Source organism: Ovis canadensis, chromosome 1, assembly GCF_042477335.2.
Source record: "Ovis canadensis isolate MfBH-ARS-UI-01 breed Bighorn chromosome 1, ARS-UI_OviCan_v2, whole genome shotgun sequence".
NCBI lineage: Eukaryota > Metazoa > Chordata > Mammalia > Artiodactyla > Bovidae > Ovis > Ovis canadensis.
The window spans coordinates 68,690,001-68,713,204 of record NC_091245.1 but is presented as its reverse complement, the minus strand read 5'-3'; positions in this window follow the sequence as shown (position 1 = coordinate 68,713,204).

Sequence of the window (23,204 nt, the reverse complement as noted above, 5' to 3'; positions counted from 1 at the left end):
AAATTAAATGTACAATCTGTTTAAATATTGTTTTCCTCATGGTCAAAACACAATAGGTGACCAATTAGGCCTTCCCTCCCACTCATCCATTCTGGAATCATATATCCTCTTGCTCTAATCTAGAAGGACTGTTTTCTAAGCCTGTACCTTGGTGTTAGATTCCTTATACCTTAAACCCTGAGTTTTCTCCTTTCTTGCTCCTGCACTTTAATGGAGTTCATTCTCCAATAGTTTCCTGACAAATGGTACAGCATAGATAGATTTTTGGGGATATTGTTTTCCTGTTGCTCTTATTTAATGGAAGGAAAAGTTTTCCATGGATATATACATTTTCTGGTAAATATATTCATATTTGGGCTTCTCAAGTGGCTCATATAGTCAAGAATAGTCAAGAATTTGCCTGCAATGCAGGAGACCCAGTTTTGGTTCCTGGGTTGGGATGATCCCCTAGAGAAGGGAATGGCTTCCCACTCAGTATTCTTGCCTAGAAAATCCCATGAACAGAGGAGCCCTGGTGGGCTACAGTTTACCTTATACATATTCTGCTTGGCTGTAGAATTCCAATTTGGAAATAATTTTCTAATAAAATTTTGAAAGCATTTATTCATTTCTTTCTAGTTTTTAATTTTGCACCTGAGAAGCTTGGTATTTGATTTTTGTAACCTTTTATATTTAACATTTCCCTCCTCTGTGGAAGATTTTATGACCATTTTTATTTTATTACAGTGATAATTTCATGATGATATATCTTTGTGTTCATCTCTTCTTATTTAATATTATGGCCATATTTTTCTCATTTATGATTGTAGGCCTTTTAATATAGAGTTTTATATCCTCATGTTCTGAGAAAATTTCTTATTGATCATTTACTGTTCACTCTCGTCTCTATTTTCTATTTTTCTCTGGAACTCTTAATTTGATATTCCACTTGACTGTTACCCATTATTTTATTGTTTTTGTCCTATTTTCCGGGATCTTTTGTCAACTTCATCTCTTGATCCTTTTACTGATTTAAAAACATTTTGCTCTCAAATTTTTTAATTTTAAGAGCTCTTTTGTGGTCTTTGAATGACCCTGGTAAAATGTTACTCTGGCCTTGTTTCAGCTCTTCAGTATCTCTTATCTCTCAGAGTAAATGTTTACTGAAAAATATCTGTTCCTTTTATGTTGTTCATTTCATCTAAATTGCCATCTCCCACTCCTGTTATTATGTTTTAGTCTGTTGATTTCCCTCAGATATCTGTTGTTATTGGTTGTGCATTCCCACTAAAGCATGAAGGCAACTGGAAGCCTCACTTTTGGGTATTTATGTGACTGAGACTTGTAGCTTGGTGGCTTCACAACAGAGTCAAATTTGGTGACATTGATTTTTCATTGAAAAACCCCAAGTGTGAGAATCTGTAGTTCTTTCATCTTACGCTAGTCAATACTCTAAGAAAGGGATCCCCCATCTCCTTTTTGCAGTTTTAAGTCTAGCTGTGAAAGGTCTGGAGTTATGGACCTTAGCATGTCGGTACATAGACTTTCATTTAGTTTTCATATTTTCAGTCCTATGACTCTTACCCTGTGAGTACATTGGACCTACTGGAAAATTCAGGATAATCTCCCCATCTCCAAACCTTTAATATATTCACACCTGCAAACCCCATTTTTTCCATGTAAGGTCCTAGGGATTGGGCTGTGGATGTTTGTGGGAGGCCATTATTCTGCTTAGCACTCGCTGGCTACGATGGTTGTACAATGCTCCTTGTCTCTCACTGTGGCCTTGAAATTACCTGGAGACTCTCCCATTTCTCTGCCCAGCACCCATCCCAGGACTCATCTCTGCCAAAATTGCAGCTTTGGAAATCTGGTTTTATGGCTGTATTAGTGGGCACATTTCTCTTTATGCTCTTTTTGTGCTTCTAGCCCTTTCAGTTTCTATATTGGGACAGAGAGACTGGATGTGAGGGTCAGTACTTCATGCTTGAATACAAACTTTAAAGTCAATTCCTAGCTTGTCAATTCCAACTTGTCTTTTACCCTTGTTCTCTTACTGATAAGACACAGAGGAAGCAGATGCAAAAGCTACTTTGTGTTTACTGTTTGAGTTATTACAAAGGAAGACCAGTGCAACTCAAGTTTTATGAGAACCTTTTAGTACTCAGGCCATGCTCTCTGTTGGAAAATTTCCTGCCTTATGGGAGGAAGCCATGGAGTTTGATCATGTAGGGTGTTGTAACATGATTCTCTGAAATATGTATTCTAGAAACTACAGGTTCTCAGTGCCTCTTAGTTTTCTGCCAAGAACAGTATCATAACATAGAAATAAACCCCTTTTCAGAGTCACTAATGCTAAAAGACTTCTGTGCCTCACTGTGTGGGATTCAAGTGTTACATATGCTTTTGCAGTACCCGCAGCACAGGTGACTGTGTTTACAGTTGCTCGCATGGTACTGAAAACAAGGTCAAATAGCAGAGGAGGAGCCTTACTCTGTTGTTTTTGTCAGACTTTCTCATTGGCTTTATAGTCTCCAGAAATTTCCCCTGGTTTTCATTTCCTGGTGGCACCTGTCCTCTGCTTCTGGCACTGTAGTGGATTTTTGTTTTAATATTTATTCTGTAAGTTTTGGATTTTGGGCAAAGAGAAAAGGTAAACATGTCATTTCTCAGCCACTCAAAATAGGAGTATTCAGCCTTTTTTTTTTTTTTTTAAAGAGTAGTGAGCATAGTTAGAACAGCTGTTAAGAGGAATAAATATCCAGAAGTCAATGCCATGCCTACTCAGCTCCTCAGGCATGTCAAAGAAATATGCACAAGTTTGTTCCCAGCATTTGGATCACTGAAGAAATGCCACAAGCTTTAAACATATAATTGTTACTGCCATATTCGAGAAGGAAGACAGGAAAGAAAATTATGACAATTGTGGCATGTTCATTCTTTTAGCATCAGTAACTTGGCCAGAATAGTTCTAGATGATGTATGTAGCAAATGCCTCTGGCTCCGCATGTCATCTCTCCTCAACCTACCTCGGTTTTTAGCCACAGTTGCAGTGGACAGTTGCATGTAAGTTCATTCTCACCTTGTGCTGATCATGCCAGGCTTCATGTGTGCACGGTGTGTCTTCCTGTTCTCTTCCCCAGGGCTTCCTCTGATGCCGCGGTAGCCTGTTCAACTCCCATGCACGTGCAGCCCCAAAGGGGGGGTGTTAATACCCCAAGGTCAACCCTCAACCAAGGGGGGACAGAACACAGTGGATAAATGCTCCAGTCTCCTGCCCTCTGGGTGGACACTTTTGGGGGACTTTATGTATGTGTCTCAGGTAGTTCTGACTGGGTCAAGCCCTCATTGCCCAGAGAGGGGAGCTTCGTAATGCAGCTTTCTTCAGTTTTCTCCTCATTTCTCTTACTCTCCGGGTTCCCTCCCCTCTGCTTCTTGGAGTTACCTCCTGTACCAAATCAGCTGTACCCAAGGCTTTGTCTCATCCTGTGCTTCTGATGGAACCCATTAAGTGTCTACTGTTGAATTTTAATGAAGCTTTAAATAAGACCGAGGTGCTTCATTCCTGCCTTTGACTGCATGGGGGATGAAGGAGAAGAATAGAGAACACCTGTAGGCTTCTCAGTATGGTTTATGGACCTTCAGAAACAGTATCATACATGAAAACATAACTGCCAAGTAATTTTTTTCTCATTTATCAGCATCCGAGGACCGCGTTAGTATAGATAATAAGAGTCAGGATGAGGGAAATAGCTGCTATTTGTGGCTTGCCTTCTATAGGGCTCTGTTTGTGGATTACATGCAATCCACTGAATAACCCTTAAAGATGGATGTTAGAATCCCCACTTTGCGAAAGTCTCAGGATAAAACAATAAATTGCCCAAGCCACAATAACCAGTAAATGGCATATTCCAGTTACTAGTGATTCCACTTCAAAGCCTATGCTTGTTTTGTCTCACTTCATTGGTAGTACTTTTAAATAGATAATGTTGTATATAACTTATTTACTCACATGTTCAGTATTTTTAAAGCTTTATTTTACAACTTCTGTTCAAGGTAGTGTGTCTGCATGGTACAAATTTCACACTTCCGGGAAAGTATACAGTTAAAAGCGTATTTCCCTGCTACCTCTGTTCCAGGCCTGTTGAGGAGGCTTCTGCTGTTACTGGTTTTTCGTCTGTTCTTTCCAAGGTGTGCTGTCTGCATGCATGTATGCTACGTTGCTTCAGTTGTGTCCGACTCTTTGCGACCCCATGGACTGTAGCTGCCAGGCTCCTCTGTCCATGGGATTTTCCAGGCAAGAATACTGGAGTGGGTTGCCATGCCCTGCTCCAGGGGATCTTTCAGACCCAAGGATCAAACCCATGTCTCCTATAGGATCAAACTCGTGTCTCCTATATTGCAGGCAGATCCTTTACTGCTGACCTACAAGGAAAGCCCAAGATACACTCTCTATATGTGCATTATTTTATTTTTTACATATACCATGTACATTACAATTTTCTTTGTCTTGCTATTTTCCTTAAAATATGTTACAGATTCTTCAGTTGATTATAGGAAGTTGATTCATTATTTTTAATTGTTGCAGGGTACTTCATTGTATGGCTGTACCCAAATCTATATCATCTGTTAATCTTTTATCATATAAAACATTAATGCTTTTTGATACTGGATGAGCCAATTATTTAAAAGTTCTTTTAAAGTAAATTAGTAGCATGAATTATCTACAACATAAAATACAGGGAATGTTTTTTAAAAACAAAAATAAATGGTCTTTTTATCTGTTAATGAACAGGAAATCTTGAAATGAGCAAATTTCCACTTCTTTCAATTAGATATCTTGGTCTTTGTCTCTCTGTTTCTTTTCTGTTTCATCCTTCCCCTTGCTTTTGATAACCATCTTTTAAAATTATGCTCTGCTCATTCTCAGAAGTCTAAGGATTGAGTTTGAAACTTATGGTCAGGATCAACTTAATTCCATCTCTGTTGATTCAGAAGTCTTTTTTCAGAGGTAGGCACTGATTTCAGGAACTTTTTTTTTCATAAACATTTATAGGGTAGCTATATTGTTTATATACTTTTTAAATTAAAAAATCTGATTTTTTTTTTCAGGGGACATAAGAAAATTCAAAATGTGTACATAAGGTGATTCCAGATAGTTATTCCTACTTTTCTTAGATTTATAAAGCCCTCTTAAAATTTATATTCAGTGTATACTTCTATGACTAAAGGAAGATTCCCTGAGCCTCCTAATGAAAGGAATTAATAAATTATAATTTGTAAAAGGTCTGATCTTTCATAATTATTTTTCATTCTATCCTGTCTTGAAACTATGCTAGAATAAACTCACTCAAGCTTAATTTTTGAAAAGCTGTCCATTAACAATATTTTTCTTTTCTTTAATTAAACTTTTGATTTTGAGATAATTATAGGTCCATGTACAGTTGTGACGGAGAAGGCGATGGCACCCCACTCCAGTACTCTTGCCTGAAAAATCCCATGGGCAGAGGAGCCTGGTAGGCTGCAGTCCATGGGGTTGTGAAGAGTCGGACACGATTGAGCGACTTCACTTTCACTTTTCCCTTTCATGCATTGGAGAAGGAAATGGCAACCCACTCCAGTGTTCTTGCCTGGAGAATCCCAGGGTTGGGGGAGCCTGGTGGGCTGCCGTCTATGGGGTCGCACAGAGTCAGACATGACTGAAGCGACTTAGCAGCAGCAGCAGCAGTACAGTTGTGAGAAATAATACAGAGAGATTCCATGTATGCTTTACTCAGTTTTCCCCAATGATAACATCTTGCAAAATTACAGTACAATATTGTACAACCACGATGTTGGATTGATATAGTCAAGATAGCAAACATTTCCATCACCACAGGGATTCCTCATGTTGCCCTTTGATAGCCACATCTACTTCCTTCCCACTCCCATCCTCTCTTTAACCACTAGCAGCTACTCATCTGATCTCCATGTCTATAATTTTAAAAAATTCAAGAGTGCAATCATATAGTGCATGCATACTCTTTCTTCAGGAATCAGTGTTAAACTTGTGGAGTATATTCCTAATTTGATACACCTTTTTTGTTTTATATTGGTCTAATTTTTTAAAATCAAACAACACCTTAGATATTCAATATTTTCATTTGTAGACATTCATTCAAGCTTACTGAGTTGGATTTGATCCCCTGGAAACTGAGATGGAAACTTGTATATGGGAGGTCCATTGGTGCTTGGTCTCAGTAGACACCTTTGTAAGAAACTGAGGGAGGCGGGATTGGACAGAAGGAGAAGCCACCCCACAGGACAGTTGTAGCTGAGGTTGCAGCTCATCTACAGGGAGCTTTGAAACCAGATGGGCCTTCAGTGTTGTCCCAAATTGAGGGAAGGAGGCTAGATCTATGAATCTCTTTTCTATTTCCATTGATTCTTTGTATACATTTTAGAATTAGCTTGTAGATTTCTACAAAGGATCCTGCTGGGATTTTGATATGAATTGTGCAAAAATGGGCTCAATAAAGGACAGAAATGGTCTGTACCTAACAGAAGCAGAAGATATTAAGAAGAGGTGGCAAGAATACACGGAAGAACTGTACAGAAAAGATCTTCATGACACAGATAATCATGATGATGTGATCACTCATCTAGAGCCAGACATCTTGGAATGTGAAGTCAAGTGGGCCTTAGAAAGCATCACTATGAACAAAGCTAGTGGAGGTGATGGAATTCCAGTTGAGCTGTTTCAAATCCTGAAAGATGATGCTGTGAAAGTGCTGTACTCAATATGCCAGCACATTTGGAAAACTCAGCAGTGGCCACAAGACTGGAAAAGGTCAGTTTTCATTCCAATTCCAAAGAAAGGCAATGCCAAAGAATGCTCAAACTACCACACAATTGCACCCATCTCACATGCTAGTAAAGTAATGCTCAAAATTCTCCAAGCCAGACTTCAGCAATATGTGAACCGTGAACTTCCTGATGTTCAAGCTGGTTTTAGAAAAGGCAGAGGAACCAGAGATCAAGTTGCCAACATCCGCTGGATCATGGAAAAAGCAAGAGAGTTCCAGAAAAACATCTATTTCTGCTTTATTGACTATGTCAAAGCCTTTGACTGTGTGGATCACAAGAAACTGGAAAATTCTGGAAGAGATGGGAACACCAGACCACCTGACCTGCCTCTTGAGAAATCTGTATGCAGGTCAGGAAGCAACAGTTAGAACTGGACATGGAACAACAGACTGGTTCCAAATAGGAAAAGGAGTATGTCAAAGCTGTATATTGTCACCCTGCTTATTTAACTTCTATGCAGAGTACATCATGAGAAACGCTGGGCTGGAAGAAGCATAAGCTGGAATCAAGATTGCTGGGAGAAATATCAATCACCTCAGATATGCAGATGACACCACCCTTATGGCAGAAAGTAAAGAGGAGCTAAAAAACTTCTTGATGAAAGTGAAAGAGGAGAGTGAAAAAGTTGGCTTGAAGCTCAACATTCAGAAAACAAAGATCATGGTATCCGGTCCCATCACTTCATGGGAAATAGATGGGGAAACAGTAGAAACAGTGTCAGACTTTATTTTTTTGGGCTCCAAAATCACTGCAGATGGTGACTGCAGCCATGAAATTAAAAGACAGTTACTCCTTGGAAGGAAAGTTATGACCAACCTAGATAGTATATTCAAAAGCAGAGACATTACTTTGCCGACTAAGGTCCGTCTAGTCAAAGCTATGGTTTCTCCTGTGGTCATGTATGGATGTGAGAGTTGGACTGTGAAGAAGGCTGAGCGCCGAAGAATTGATGCTTTTGAACTGTGGTGTTGGAGAAGACTCTTGAGGGTCCCTTGGACTGCAAGGAGATCCAACCAGTCCATTCTGAAGGAGATCAGCCCTGGGATTTCTTTGGAAGGAGTGATGCTAAAGCTGAAACTCCAGTACTTTGGCCACCTCATGTGAAGAGTTGACTCACTGGAAAAGACTCTGATGCTGGGAGGGATTGGGGGCAGGAGGAGAAGGGGACGACAGAGGATGAGATGGCTGGATGGCATCACAGACTCAATGGATGTGAGTCTGAGTGAACTCTGAGAGACGGTGATGGACAGGGAGGCCTGACGTGCTGGGATTCATGGTGTCGCAAAGAGTCGGACACGACTGAGCGACTGAACTGAACTGAACTGAACTGTGTTGAATCTATAAATCTATTTGATATGAATTGATACGTTAAGAATATAGAATCTTGCAATCATTAAATACATTAAATACATATATCTGTATTAATATATTTCTTATTTGGTGTTTTGTAGTTCTCAACATATATACAGATCTTGTATATATTTTATTAGATTTATACCTAAGTATTTCATTTGTGGTGATACTGGAAATGATATTTTTTAAAAAATTAAATTTTCAGTTGCTCATTGATAGTATATATTGTCCTGTGATCTTGTTAAACTGACATGTTAGTCTTACTAGTTTTATTTGCATATTCTTTAAAATTTTCTTCTTAAATAAGAAAAATGATACCATCTATTGGGAGTAACTTGTGGGTTTTCTTCTTTCTGTTTGGTGTGACTTTTATTTCTTTCACTGGCTATGTCCTTCATTTAAATGTTAATTAGAAATAATGAAAATCTCTGCCTTATTTCTTATCTTGGAGGAAGCAATCTTTAACAATTATGTGTGATTTTAGCTGTAGATTTTTTTAAAGTGCCCTTTATTAGAGTGAGGTATTTCTATTCCATTTGTTGAGGTTTTTTTTTTATGGTGAACAGATGTTGAATTTTATCATATTTGTTTTTCCTGTGTCCACTGAGATGATCTATCATGGTCTTCTTCACTCTTTTGATGTGGTAAATTAAATTGTTTGCTTTTTCAAGTATTGAACTAACCTTGCATTCTTGGAATAAATTCTATTTGGCCATCCTATATTACTTTTACATAGTTTCTCCTGAATTTGATTTACTAATATTTTGTGAGAATTTTTATATCTATGTCCATGAAAGATGATGGCTTCTTGTACTGTTTTGTCTGGCTTGAGTATCAGGATAATGGGCTGACTTATAAAATAAGACAGAAAGTGCTCATTCCTCTTCAATTTTTTTGAAGATTTTGTGTGGAATTGATACTTTTGATATTTTTCCCCATAAAAGTTTAAACAATTTTGCCAGGAAAATCATCTTAGCCTGTACTTTTCTTTGTAGGATGTTTTTAACTGCAAATTTATTCTGTTTAGTAGATATAAGAAAATTTGATTTATTTATTTCTTCTTGAGTAAGCTTTGGTAGTTGATGTTTTTTAGGGAAACTGTCCATTTCACTTATTTTGTCAAATAGATGTACATAAGTTGTTTCTAATCTTCAATTATTATCCTATGACTATATGATCTTTATAGTGGATAGCCCCTCTTTTATTTCTGATATTGGCAATTGGCATATTCGCTCCTTTTTTCTTGGGCTTCCCTCATAGCTCAGTTGGTAAAGAATCCACCTGCAATGCAGGAGACCCCGGTTCGATTTCTGAGTCAGAAAGATCCGCTGGAGAAAGGATAGGCTCCCCATTCCAGTATTCTCAGCTTCCCTTGTGGCTCAGCTGGTAAAGAATCCACCTGCAGTGTGGGAGACCTGGGTTCGATCCCTGGCTTGGGAAGATCCCCTGGAGAAGAGAAAGGCTACCCACTCCAGTATTCTGGTCTAGTGAATTCCATGGACTATATGGTGGCTAAGAGTTGGACAGGACTGAGCGACTTTCACTTTCCTTTTTTCTTAGTGTGGCTGGCAGTTTGTTAATTTTATTGATCTTTTCAAAGAACAAGCTTTCTGTTTTTTCATTGTTTATTTATTTTTTCCTATTTTCAAATTCACTGACTTCTGCTCTTTATTTCTTTTCTTCTGCTTGCTTTCAGTATCCTTATTGAGTTTCTGTTTTTTTGTTCTAGTTTTCTTTAATCTATATGGGATTGTCTTCTTTTTAAAAATTCATTAATTTATTTACATGCCAGGCCTTTATTGCTGTGCACGGACTTTCTCTAGTTGTGAGGAGCAAGTGCTATTCTCTAGCTGTGGTGCTTGGGCTTCTCACGGCAGTAGCTTCTGCTGTTGCAGAGCACAGCCTCTAGGACGCGCAATTTCAGTAGCTGCGGCACACAGCCTTAGTTGTCCGCGGCTTGTGGAACCTTTCTGGACCAGGGATCAAACCATGTCCTCTGCATTGGCAGGTGACTTTTTAACTGCTAGACTACCAAGGAAGCCCTGTTATGTTCACTGATTACCACTGAAGTCACCACCTATGATTGTGAATGTGTCCATTTGTTCTTTCACCTGTATCAGTTTTTGCCTTGTGTATTCTGAACCATACCTGTTAGGATTGTATCATTTAGAATTGTTTTGTCTTCTTAGTGAATTAACCTTTTTATCATTATGTTTATACCTTATAATATCCCTTGTTTTGTACTCTACTTTGTCTAGTCTTAGTATAGTTATTCCAGCCTTCTTTTGATGATTGTAAGATACATATATTTCCATTGTATACTTTTAATCTATTTACACCTTTAGGTTTAAAGTCAATTTCTTATAGATACATGCAGTTCGGTTTTGCTTTTTTTTGCTGTTTGGTAAGCTCTGTTTTTAAAATGATGAATTTTATCATTTATATTTAATGTAATAATTATATCTACCATTTTGCTAGCTTTTTTGTTTATTCCATTATTTTTGCTCCTCTTGTTCTTGTCTTTCCTGTTTGATTTTGCATTGAGCATTAAAAAAAAATCCCATTTATCCTCATTACTTGGATTATTATTTACATTTGTTTTAAAGATTTTTCTTAGTTGTTTCTTAATACTTAAAATGTACATATTTATATAATCACAATATAACTTCAAATAACATCATGTTTTTTCACATATTACATAAGAACCTTATAATAGCATATTCTCAATGGTCCCTCATTTCTTTAATCTTCTCTACAATCTTTGTCATATATTTTATTTTTACATTGTACTACAAACCTTCAATTCATTGCTACTATTTTAAAATGAATTATCTCTTCAAGTGGTTAAAATGAGAAAAATATCTTTCACATTTACCTTTATTTTAATCAGTTCTGAAGATTTAATTTCACTGTATACACTCAAGTTTCTTTCTGATATCATATTTCTTATTGCTAAAGAGCTTTTTAAAAAACATTTTGTAGTGCAGGTCTACTGGTAATGAATTTTCTCAGCTTTTGTTAGGAAGATAGTTTCAGTGGCATAGGATTCTGAGGAAATAGATTTTTTCCCCCTTTTTCAGTATTTTAAAGATGTCACTGTTATCTTCTAGATTGTACGGTTTATGACAGCCTGCTGTAATGCATCTTTTTACTCAGTATGTTATCTGTCTTTTCCTCATCTTTCTTTTGCCTTCTGAATTTCTCTTTGTCATTGGTTTTCAGCAGTTTGAATATGGTTTGTTGAGAAGTGTGCACCTCTTTGTGTGTATATGTGTGAAGGGCTGTTTTCTTGTTTTTTTTTTTTTTCTTTTTTCTTAGTGTTCATTCTTTTGGGGGTTTCCTGAGTTTCTTTGATTTATGGTTTACTGTATTTCATTGTTTTAGGAAATTCTTGGCCATTGTTTTCAAATACTTCTCTAGCTTGTTCTAGTCCTCTTTTTTCCTGGTATGTTAGATCGTTTGATATTATCCCACAACTCTTGGGTGCTCTGTTCTGTTTTATTCATTCTCCTTCCTCTTAGTGTTTGGGCAATACCTATTGGCCCATCTTAGAGTCCACTCTTTCTTTCCTCGGCTGTGTTAGTTCTACTTATGACCCTGTGGAAGGCATATTTCATGTCCAATACCAGGTTTTTATATTTCTGACATTTCCATTTTTCTCTTTCTTATAGTTTCCAAATATCTGCTGAAATTTGCTATATGCATATTGTCCACCCTTTCTATTAAAGATTTTCTCATGTTAATTATAGACTGATAGTTCCAACATATGATTCTGGTTATGTTGATGTCTTTGTCTCTTGATAGTGCAACTTTTCCTCATTTGGTTTTAGTCTTTTTTAAAAATAATTTTTGATTGAGTGTTGGGCATCATATATAGGAAGGAAAAGAGTGAGATAAGTAATACTTAAGACTGAAATCAGTACAACTTTGGTAATGCTAGGTTAAATGTGCCTGTGTGTAGTTGGGGGAGTTGAGTTAATTGGGTTTAGAGTTAATTGAGTTAGTTGGGTTTAGATTTGGCATCAAATGCTTCTAGGGTTACTTTGTGTTTAGGTTGGAACCTGAGTTACCAAAGAGTTTTTGGCAATGCTGCTGCTGCTGCTAAGTCGCTTCAGTCATATAATCATGTTCTATTCTTAGCTTCGGCTCTTCCTATGCACTTGTATCTTTTTTCATTTATTTATCTTAAATTAATTAATTTTTAATTGGAGGCTAATTACTTTAAACTGTTGTGGTGGTTTTTATGTACTTGTGTGTTACAAGAGATCTCTTCACGTTCATATGTTCATGTTTTTCCCCTACTGGTGATAGATTGTTTTTGCTTCTTACTTGGAACTTGCTAGCTTGGTGGCAACCCACTCCAGTGTTCTTGCCTGGAGAATCCCAGGGACGGGGGAGCCTGGTGGGCTGCCGTCTATGGGGTCGCACAGAGTCGGACACGACTGAAGCAACTTAGCAGCAGCAGCAGCAGCAGCTTGGTGGTGGGAGTTGGGCAGGTTTCTAGTGTCCTGTCTTGGTCTTACTCTTGGCAGGCCCTGTATCCCTGAGTTTTGGAGGTGAGGCTTCTTTTGTGATCTTGCCTCTTTTTCCATCCTAGCCAAACTCTGCCTGTTCTGTGTCAAGTCTTGTGAAGAGAGTTTCGTGCCTTTCTCCCAGTTATAGGAGCTCTCTAAAGGCTTGAGTTCAGGACAGTTTCCTACCCCTCTCCCAAATGCAGAGCATTTTGTTTTTTACCCTTCCCTTAGTCACAGTGGGTTTATATATGTGCTTTTTGGGTGCCAGGTTTTGCTGCCCTTACCCCAGCAAGCTAAGATTTTGTCCTGTAGAAAAGTAGAGTGGGGCAGGGCTTTGTGCCTTTTCTGATGTGGCAGCTGTTCCTGTCCTCCCAGGCTGCACCACTGAAGGAAGCTTTCTCTGGTCTCCTGCCCTACCCTTAATCTGTTTTATGCATATGACAGAGGTCAGAGGAGAAGAGCCAGTGTGAACTCTCTTTGTTTCTGCAGCCGTCAGGGATTTTATACACTCATACTAGTGTACACTCAGTTAGAATAATTTATTAAAAATTCAAGTTGAATTCTTCTTATATTCTTGTATGGTGCCGTGTTTCTCTCCTCTTGTGCTCTACCACTAAGTGAGGCAAGATTTGTGTTTTTGTCTCCTCGAAATGTCTGACTTTGCATATTATTTTAGGGTACTTGTTGGCCATGTATTTTTGCTCTGGTAGGTACAAGAAAAATTATGATTTTGCATTTTACCTGGATTTGGTTGTTGTTATTCAGGTGGTACATCTCTTTTCAGCTTTCTAAATCATTGGTCTATGGGAAATTAGTTACATCATTAAGGGGCTGTTCCACCGCTCTGTAAGGCCAATAGGTCTGGGTAGTGTGGTATATTATACGTGTCCAGTGCCATATCTTTGCTGTAAAGTGGGTTTCGTGGCTTGATACAGTGTTTTGTGTTATCTCATGTTGGTGAATTAAGCAGTCTGTAAGTCTTTGGATGTTAGTGCTGGCTTAGGCCATTGGGGCAGGAAAGGTAACCCTATACCCAGATCCAAGTTGTTTTCAGTGTTAATCCCATGTTAGATGAATCTATTCCTTTAAAGGTGGAAGACTTCTCAGCTAGTAATCTTGCCACTAAGGGGATATTTGCTTTTAAAGAATGGTGCCATACCAGGGGCTTAGCATTGATCTCAGTTGCTGCCAGGTTGGACATCTGGCAGTGGCAATAACTAGGTTAGCCTTGGTAAGTGGAAACCCATGCTTTTGGGTTCATGCATATCTTCCATCCCTCCTGCCAGGCTTACTTCATTAATGAACTATTAATGCAGATGCTGTGGAAAATTATAGAGGTTGGATGACATCAACTCACTAAGTCATGCCTCTGGTTATTTAGTACTTCTATGGTAAATGGTACTTCTATGGTTAGTTTTAGAACTAACACCCCCAAAATATATCCTTTTCAATATAGGGGACTGGAATGCAAAAGTAGGAAGTCAAGAACACCTGGAGTAACAGGTAAATTTGGCCTTGGAGTACGGAATGAGGCAGGGCAAAGGCTAATAGAGTTTTGCCAAGAGAACGCTCTGGTCATAGCAAACACCCTCTTCCAACAATACAAGACAAGATTCTACAAATGGACATCACCAGATGGTCAACACCAAAATCAGATTGATTATGTCCTTTGCAGCCAAAGATGGAGAAGCTCTATACAGTCAGCAAAAACAAGACCTGGAGCTGACTGTGGCCCAGATCATGAACTCCTTATTGCCAAATTCAGATTTAAATTGAAGAAAGTGGGGAAAACCACTAGACCATTCAGGTATGACCTAAATCAAATCCCTTATGATATACAGGGGAAGTGAGAAATAGATTTAAGGGACTAGATCTGCTAGACAGAGTGCCTGATGAACTATGGATGGAGGTTCGTGACATTGTACAGGAGACAGGGATCAAGACCATCCCCATGGAAAAGAAGTATAAAAAAGCAAAATGGCTGTCTGCGGAGGCCTTACAAATAGCTATGAAAAGAAGAGAAGAGAAAAGCAAAGGAGAAAAGGAAAGATATTCCTATTTGAATGCAGAGTTCCAAAGAATAGCAAGGAGAGATAAGAAAGCCTTTCTCAGCGATCAGTGCAAAGTAATAGAGGAAAAGAACAGAGTGGGAAAGACTAGAGATCTCTTCAAGAAAATTAGAAATACCAAGGGAACATTTCATACAAAGATGGGCTTGGTAAAGGACAGAAATGGTATGGGCCTAACAGAAGCAGAAGATATTAAGAAGAGGTGGCAAGAATACACAGAAGAACTGTACAAAAAAGATCTTCATGACACAGATAATCACGATGGTGTGATTACTCACCTAGAGCCAGACATCTGGAATATGAAGTCAAGTGGGCCTTAGAAAGGATCACTGCGAACAAAGCTAGTGGAGGAGATGGAATTCCAGTTGAGCTATTTCAAATCCTGGAAGATGATACTGTGAAAGTGCTGCACTCAGTATGCCAACAAATTTGGAAAACTCAGCAGTGGCCACAGGACTGGAAAAGGTCAGTTTTCATTCCAATCCCAAAGAAAGGCAAGGCCAAAGAATGCTCAAAATACCACAGAGTTGCACTCATCTCACGCGCTAGTAAAGTAATGCTCAAAATTCTGCCAGCCAGGCTTCAGCAATACGTGAACCGTGAACTTCCAGATGTTCAAGCTGGTTTTAGAAAAGGCAGAGGAACCAGAGATCAAATTGCCAACATCCACTGGATCATGGAAAAAGCAAGAGAGTTCCAGAAAAACATCTATTTCTGCTTTATTGACTATGCCAAAGCCTTTGACTGTGTGGATCACAAGAAACTGTGGAAAATTCTGAAAGAGATGGGAATACCAGACCATCTGACCTGGCTCTCGAGAAATCTGTATGCAGGTCAGGAAGCAACAGTTAGAACTGGACATGGAACAACAGACTGGTTCCAAATGGGAAAAGGAGTATGTCAAGGCTGTATATTGTCACCCTGCTTATTTAACTTCTATGCAGAGTACATCATGAGAAACGCTGGGCTGGAAGAAACATAAGCTGGTATCAAGATTGCCAGGAGAAATATCAATAACTTCAGATATGTAGATGACACCACCCTTATGGCAGAAAGTGAAGAGAAACTAAAAAGCCTCTTGGTGAAAGTGAAAGAGGAGAGTGAAAAAGTTGGCTTAAAGCTGAACATTCAGAAAACGAAGATCATGGCATCTGGTCCCATCACTTCATGGGAAATAGATGGAGAAACAGTGGAAACAGTGTCAGACTTTATTTTTGGGGGGCTCCAAAATCACTACAGATGGTGATTGCAGCCATGAAATTAAAAGACATCTACTCCTTGGAAGGAAAGTTATGACCAACCCTGATAGCATATTGAAAAGCAGAGACATTACTTTGCAAACAAAGGTCCATCTAGTCAAGGCTATGGTTTTTTCAGTAGTCATGTATGGATGTGAGAGTTGGACTGTGAAGAAAGCTGAGCGCCGAAGAATTGATGCTTTTGAACTGTGGTGTTGGAGAAGACTCTTGAGAGTCCCTTGGACTGCAAGGAGATCCAACCAGTCCATTATAAAGGAGATCAGTCCTGGCTGTTCATTGGAAGGAATGATGCTAAAGCTGAAATGCCAGTACTTTATCCACCTCATGCGAAGAGTTGGCTCATTGGAAAAGACACTGATGCTCTGAGGGATTGGGGACAGGAGAAGAAGTGTACGACAGAGGATGAGATGGCTGGATGGCATCACCGACTCGATAGACACGAGTTCGGGTAAACTCCGGGAATTGGTGATGGACAGGGAGGCCTGGTGTGCTGCAATTCATGGGGTCGCAATTATAGTAATGCTTCCTGTTGACAGTTTACATGTAATACAAAGATTTTCATACTTTTGTGCTCACTTTCATGCCCCTAAAAAAATAGCCAGGACATTCTCTGCTGCCCATGGGCCTATGTATGTTCTTGTCCTGGGCTACTATTCTTTTTACATAAAGTGGTGGTAAAGAATATTGCCTGGAGCTCTGTTCATTGAGAGGATTTTACTTCATTGCTCTCTTTCAGGATCATTTCTAGGTAAGTTTCGTAGCTCAACAGTCCATTTTTGGCTTTCACCCACATACTGAGCTAACCCATATATGAACCAAGCCTGGCATTTTTTTTCCTCTCCATTAGTCAAAAGTGACTCTTCTCCATTCCATACAGCCATAGCTGAGATTTGAGCGAGAGGTATCAGTGCGATAGCGGTAGACAGTAGAGAGGGTATGACTCACGTGTTTCCTTGTGACCGCTGGCCCTGCTCATTCCCAGTCCTGGAAGTATGACTTCCATCTTACTTTCGATTGTTATCATGCCTTCCCAACCCAGTGACTTTGGTCGTTAGCTCATGATGGGAGGCTTTGTGTGCATAGTCACTTGATGTCCCTATCAGGGCCTGTAGGATGACGGCAGTTACTTTTTAAATGGTGGATAGTTCTCTGTTGCAGATTCTGTATCTTTGTTCCAGATTCATTGGGGTTTGTGGGCTCTTGAGGGAGGGCTGTTCTGTACCTGTGAAGACTTTAGCAGCATCCCTTGCCTCTGTCCACAAGATGCCAATAGCTTCTCACTCCTTGCTTCCCTCAGCTGTGACAAGCACACATGTCTTCAGACATTGCCAAGAGTTCCCTTCAGAGAAAAATTTCCTCTGGTTGAGAACTACTGGTCTAGACAACTTGAGCTCCTTTATGGACTGTATTATTAAGTGCAGAAGGAGAGTTAACATAACCCTAGGGCATGACTCTAGATGTACATTGTTGTCAGTCCTGTGTGAATGTGAACTTCTGATCTTCCTTTTCTTCCTTTTATAAGAATGGAAAAGAATCCGCTCCCTAGATCAATGGCCTCATACTAAGTGCCCAAGGCTGTGTTTATCTGTCCTCACAAAGGTACCACATCTGGCACAGCAACTACAGTTGCTACTGCTTGGTTATGTTTATATTACTTTACTCTCATCTTCCGTGATCCATTTGGGTTTTTTTCAGAGACAGATGGATGAATTCAATGGATATACAAGAGGGACAGTCGCCCTTACATGCTATAAGTCTTTGACATGGTACTGTTCTTGCTGTTCTGCCCAAGATATGATGTTGTTTTTGATTTACTAGCTTGGTTGGGAGTAGGAGTGTGTTTCTATGGCTTTTGCATGGATTTCTGCTCTATAATATCACTTAGCCCTGAGGTCAAAGAACCAGTATGAGGGTCCTGCCAACTACAAAGTATGTCTACTCCAATTATATATTTGGAGACTAGAAAATGATCACTTCTGTGCTGAAGTACCCAGGGGATGGAGTGGACCCAATCTGAGCTAGAGTTTGGCTACAACACCGTTTATTACCTTGCCCTCTTATGTTCTGACTTGAAAAGGGAAGTTGTAATGGACTGCAAGGAGATCCAGCCAGTCCATTCTGAAGGAGATCAGTCCTGGGATTTCTTTGGAGGGAATGATGCTGAAGCTGAAACTCCAGTACTTTGGACACCTCATGCAAAGAGTTGACTCACTGGAAAAGACTCTGATGCCGGGAGGGATTGGGAGCAGGAGGAGAAGGGGACAGCAGAGGATGAGATGGCTGGATGGCATCACTGACTCGATGGACGTGAATCTGAGTGAACTCCAGGAGTTGGTGATGGACAGGGAGGCCTGGCGTGCTGCGATTCATGGGGTCGCAAAGAGTCGGACACGACTGAGTGACTGAACTGACTGAACTGAATGGTGCTTAGGGTCCCCAGATATCAATGTCATTTCAGACTCTGTGTCAGACACTCCTGAAAAGATTTGAGAATTCCTTTCCTCCATTTTCCCCGCCATGATTATCCAAGTAAATGGCCATACATTCATTTAGGGAAGGACTGGGCTTCCCAGGTGTCTCAGTGGTAAAGGCTCTACCTACCAATGCAGGAGACATAGGAGACGTGGGTGCGATCTCTGTGTCAGGAAGATCCCCTGGAGAAGGAAATGGCAACTTATTCTAGTGTTCTTGCCTCGAAAATCCCATGGACAGAGGAGCCTGGTGGGCTGCAGTCCATAGCGTTGCATAGAGTCAGACACAGCTGAGCGTGCACGCACAACAACTGGGAGAATTACTGCTGCGTGCATTTGATGCAGTGTCCCAGGGTCCATCATCTCAGGAGTCTCACCTCTCCTTCAGTGAGTAGATTCTGGATTTGAGAACCGGCTCAGGACTAGACAAGAAACTATGACTTCCCTAGATTGGTTGCCCTTAGTTTCCTAACCGTCTAGTCTTGACTTTTAAAAGTTGCATAAATTAAGCAATACTCTTGCTTCCTGCCCACAGTTGTTTACTTCTGTGAACACGGTATTCCAGCAACCACCTCCAGATCTCTTTGGATACTGAGGTGCCCTGGTCGCCACTCCAATCTTGCCATTCATCATAACAATTGGTCCCACTTTGCTTTTGATGGTTAAGTGTTATTATTGGACCTCTTTAATCTCAGGATTCTGGGATTTCTAACAGTGTCTCCTGCCATCAACCCTGGCCTACAGAGTGCGCACGGAGCTTCTGCATGATCCTAATGTCTCTTTCCTCAGCACATTCCATGTCAGTAACTTTGGTCAATGGAGTAGTCTGGTCTCTTGCACATACTTCCTTCTACCATCTTTTTTATTTCCTTTGTCCAACATTATGGCAATTCTGTAATTTCTACTTTATTTAGTGTGGGCCACTGATTTCCTGAACTTCCAGGAGCGATTGTAGTGTGTGAGAATTGTTTACTGGGGTCCTTACCACCAAGGAACCAACTTTTAGTGGTGGATGGATAGATCAGCCCTGAAGAGAGGTTTTGGGTGGAATATCAGAATACTCACTAACTTACTCATAGTTTACTCACTAACTTACTCATAATCACAATATACCTACTGTTATCACCTGTGTTAGCTTTGCAATGGCCTTTGTCAAAAGCAATACAGAGTCCTCTGGTAGCATGATCTCTAAATGGCTCAGACTACATAGTAAACAGAATTTACTCAAGCTCAGAGCATCAGAGAAATACAGGACATATTTACCGACAGAACGCTTTAAATCATGTAACAGAGTTATGGGAAATGGCAACTGCAGTCAACATACTAACCAGTGAACAGGTAGGAGGAATGTCCCCAGCCAAAGAGAAAAGCTTAGTTCCTTTATTCAAATAATTGTAATTTGAAAATCCAGAAACTGTATTTACACACAGACACTGTGCTGACGTTCGTTCATTATTATTTGACCTTTCAATCCAGTAGAGAGATTATAGTCACTGTTGCTGAAACCATCCTTTGTCATACAATATAATGATGACAGCAACCACTTACTGGGTGTTTATGGTACCAAGTGCTTTATAAAACATTAGCTCCCTAACTACCCATGTATGCCTGTGAAGGGGTGACCAAAAGAAATGTGATCCTTGTCAAAGCTGTCACCTTCGTGGTTATATCCTTACTCCAATGAAGTCAGTTACCATAATCCAAACAATTTCATCATTGCTCTTTGGGGATTGCTGTCAGATACTGTGGAACATTACCGTACAATCCTTGCATGGTACATCATTATCCTCAGCAAGACTATTTAGTTCTTTGGAAATAGTTGAGTCATTCAGAGCCAATTTTGGTGAATAATTTGGAAAGGTATTCAATGTAGGTAACATGATTTTAATTCTTTAAAGTAAAAAAAATTGACTTCTAGACTATTAACTAGCAGTAATCTCAATTGTCCTGAATGTTTGTAAACCGTCTCTAAAGCATTTCTCAAAAAGTAGTTCCAGAATGTGCCCTGAGCAGTGACAGTATTGTTGGTACTCCTAAGGGGAGTACCTGAAGAGCAATGCTTATTTAAATTAAATTCTATTGATTCATTTATTTTACTTTATACACAAAGAAATGGAAGGGGGAAGTAATATATTTATTTAAAAATAGGAAAGGGTATTTCCTCAAATTAAAGAAATTAGCTATCCATTTTATGCTCAAGTTATATTTGTTTTGCCAAGTCTACTTTATAATACAAAGTTCTGATAGACTTTTTTTCATGTACCTCGTCTTTAGAAGCATTTTTAAATAGAAGTATTGTTGATGAACAATATGATATCTTACAGGTGTACAGTACATAATGATTCATAATTTTTAAAGTTTGTGCTCTGTTTATAGTTATAAATTGTTGGCTATATTCCCCGTGGTGTACAATATAGCCTTGTAACTTGTTTTATACCTGATCATTTGTACCTCTTACTCCTCTACCCCCACACTCTCCCTCCCCACGTCCCTCTTCCCACTGGTAACCACTATTTTGTTCTTTGTATCTGTGAGTCTTCTTTTTTGCTATATTCACTAGTTTGTTGTATTTTTAGGCTTCTACGTAGAAGTGATATTATACAGTATTTGTCTTTCTCTGACTCATTTCACTTAGCATAATGTCCTCCAAGTCCATCCATGTTGCTACAGATGGAAAAATTTAATTCTTTTTTATGGCTGAGTAGTATTCCACACATGTGTATGTTTGTGTGTGTATCATATCTTTATCCATTCTTCTGTTGATGGACAGTTAGATTGCTTCTAAGCAATCTATAATTATTCATCATAATTTGGCAATTATAAATAATGCTGCTATGAACATTGATGTACGTGTCTCTTTTCAAATTAGTATTTTTATTTTTTTTGGATATATACCCAGGAGTGAAATTGGTGAGTCATGTGGTAGTTCTGTTTTTAATTTTTTGAGGAATCTCCATACTGTTTTCCATAGTGCCTGCACCAATTTACATTCGCACCAACAGTGTGCTGCTGCTGCTGCTAATTCCCTTCAGTCGTGTCCGACTCTGTGCGACCCCATAGATGGCAGCCCACCAGGCTCCCTCGTCCCTGGGATTCTCCAGGCAAGAACACTGGAGTGGGTTGCCATTTCTGGCAACATTTGTTATCTGTCTTCTTTTTGTTGATAGTTATTCTGACACTTGTGAGGGGATATGTTGAATTTTGAAGTATGTTATCAGAACTTAGCAAATGGAAGCTACAGTCTTAGTTTCTTCTACATATTTCTCCTTTTAAAGTATGTTATTAAGATATATATAATAAATAGAAAAAAGCTTTGTATTAAATTATCTTAAATTTATAATATTGTTACATATTCAAAAATTTTTATAAGTGAAGCATCATATTTTGATGACTTCTAACATTTCCCATAAATTTGTCTTGTCATTTTTATTTTTATTTATCTCTTCCAATAGTGGGTAGATAAGTTTTATTGTGACATTGGTGACAAAGTCTCTGTAAGATATGGTCGAAAAGATAGAAGAAAATTTATGTTGTAACTATATGCTAACATGGTAAAATTTAGAGTGTTTTACGAAGAGGTAAAAAGAAGAAAATTAAGAAAATAAACTGTTTCTACATTCTTAGAAAAGCGAGTTCTTCTGTTAAGAATGTGTCTGTCACAAATAGACTGCTGTGCATGTTAGATGCTGTATGTTAAGTTGCACTGAGAATTTACAACAAGTTTCATAGGTGTGAAGGTGTGCAGGTAACTTCAAACTTGATTGTGTCAAGTGTCATGCTTAATTAAAAGGTGTTCCTTGCAAATTCAGACCTAAATTTAGACACAGGAATTTATCCTTCTTCCCCTATCATTCTTGAAAAACCGTACAGTGTAATTTTGGGGTCTGCTGAACAACCTGAATGTAAAAGGTATGCTTTTTTGTTTGTTTGTTTAAAGATGAAAAGAATGCCATTTTTCCTAGAATGTACAAATACCTTATTTTAGCAAATATTATTTCCAGGCTTGATTGGGGCATTTATACCTTAGCTGAAAATAGTCATTGAAAATCATGATTTCCTTTTTTAACCCTTCAATTTCTCTGCCTAAAATAAGTTGAATTGTACTGCTAAAGCTGCACTGTCTGACAATCTAAGAAATTGATGTGTTATTATTATTCCAGAAATTGGTTATTGCTTTGAACATAAGCACAATTAATTACACAGAGCAGTATAACAAATTTGTTTAAAATTATGTCAGATTATTATTTTACCTATAATTTCATCAGCATAATATATTACATTGTGATTATAATAGTTTATTACTGATAAACACAATTATTATTTAACATGTTAAAAATATATATTTTTGTATAATTGAGGATATATTCCCACGCTTCCATACCATGCTGCTGAAATTTAATTGTTAGATGCTGGAAAACAGTCATAATACATAAAGAGCATATTTTTGTGGTAAACATCACCATTAAGAATTTCTGCATATTTTCTGGCTAAATTTAACATTTTCATTTTGGAAGAGAAAACTCATAAAAATGAATACATGAATTAAACTTCCTGAAAATAAATTAGAATGTGAAAATGCATTTATCTGGCTATTCTTTTCCAAGCCCAAAGAAAAAAGGCTATTCTTTCCCAAGCAGGCAGTCTCTTGTAAAATCCACTTTGTTGCATCTACTTGAATCGTAGAGCAAGATGGCCTCATTCACTAGACTTTGG